Consider the following 1,721-nt stretch of genomic DNA (forward strand, 5'->3'; position numbering starts at 1 on the left):
AAGCAGTTGGTATCAAAGCAGTGGTATCAACGCAGAGTACTGAGGAAGAAGAAAGGAGAGAGAGAGGAGAGGAATGGAGGGAGAGGAAGAGGAAGAAAAGAAGGGAGAGAGAGTGGGAGGGAAAGAGGGAGAAGAGAAGGGAAAACGGAGAGAAACAGAGAAGGAAAAGAGGGGATGGAAAAGAGGGAGTAAAGGGGAAGGAAGGAAAGAGGGGAAGAGAAAGGAGAGGGACTAAAAGAAAAAAAGAGAAGAGACTCTTAAATAAACTTTGCGTACAAATCAGCAAAAACGTTTCTAAGTGATGCAATCTAATTTAATTCCTTCTTATCAATTTTATGTTTTTCTAATTTGTCTTTTCAAAATAAAGTACTTAAATGTATAAAATGTATTACTAAGATTGCATTTAATTGATTTATATACGCATCCACAAAATATTTGTTTGCAAGTAATATTATAATTATTGTTTTACAAAGCACATTATTTAGATTATAATGCAATTTACAAAATAGATTTTTCTTTTTTAAGAACAAGGATAGTACATAGAATTTATTTATAGAATAGATTACATTTTCTAGAAATTTTCTAAATTTTGCTGATTTATACACAACATTCGTATACAGAATAGATCATTCCTTTGAAAGCACCAAGATCAGTATATACAATTTGTTTATGGAATAAACTTTGCAAAATAGTTTGCTCTTTCAAAAGCAGCAAGAAAACATTATTACAAAACAATTTTATTGGTTGTACAAATATATAGAGACAAATATATAGAGTCTGCTATTACGTGCAAGATAACTCGTGCAGGATATGTTTACGAAATAAACTGGTCCTCTGAAAATAACAAAGACTGTATGTGTAGGATATGTTTATATATTATACCTTTAGCAGCAATAAGATTAAAGATTATACATGTAAGCTTTGTTTATGTAGAATAGAATAGTCCCTTAAAAATAAGGCTTGTATGTTAAGACATGTATAGACTCATTTAATATTTGAGTTTTATCTGCTGTGTTATATTCGTAATTAGAATTTTGAAAATTTTATTAGAATATTGGTATATAGATATTTTGCATTTTCTTTTATCTTTGTAACAAATGTTGATATTTATGTATAATAAGTCGGCTGGAGATTCAAAAAATTAATACATTTTACATATTATTGCTATAAATGATATTATTTATTCCAAGAAAATCTTTTAAATCTTTTTGATAATTTTTTTTTCCATGATATATTTAATCGAAATCAAGTATATCTCGAAATTAATTTTGAATAATTGTTTCAACTCTTAAACATGCGAGAATGTTTGTATAAAAAAATACGTGTTTCTTATTTTTAGTTGCCCTACATTCATAGTTTATCAAAATCGATAAGGAACAATTGCGACTGTTTCTTTATTAGTTTAGTGAATCTTCTTTGCCATCTAACAATAAATCCTGAATCTTTATTAATGTACTATACAGGGTGTGACTAAAACAACATATATGTCGAGGAAGATCATCATTTTTTGCATGTTCCCAATTTTTGTCATCATATCTTTGTAACTTGTAAGCTTTAAATTAAAATTCTATTCTCTCTAAGGTAAACTCTATCTGAAATTAACTGAAGAATGTAGTTTGCAAAATTTACGAAAATTTAGTTTGCAATAAGTTTCTCTATTTCAATCATTTATAAAATTATTGGTGCCTCGACATTTTCACTGAGGAAAAATTGTCTCCAAA

Source organism: Prenolepis imparis, unplaced genomic scaffold (genome assembly GCF_030444845.1).
Source record: "Prenolepis imparis isolate NDT839.2.m4 unplaced genomic scaffold, iyPreImpa1.0 SCAF_11, whole genome shotgun sequence".
Taxonomy (NCBI): domain Eukaryota; kingdom Metazoa; phylum Arthropoda; class Insecta; order Hymenoptera; family Formicidae; genus Prenolepis; species Prenolepis imparis.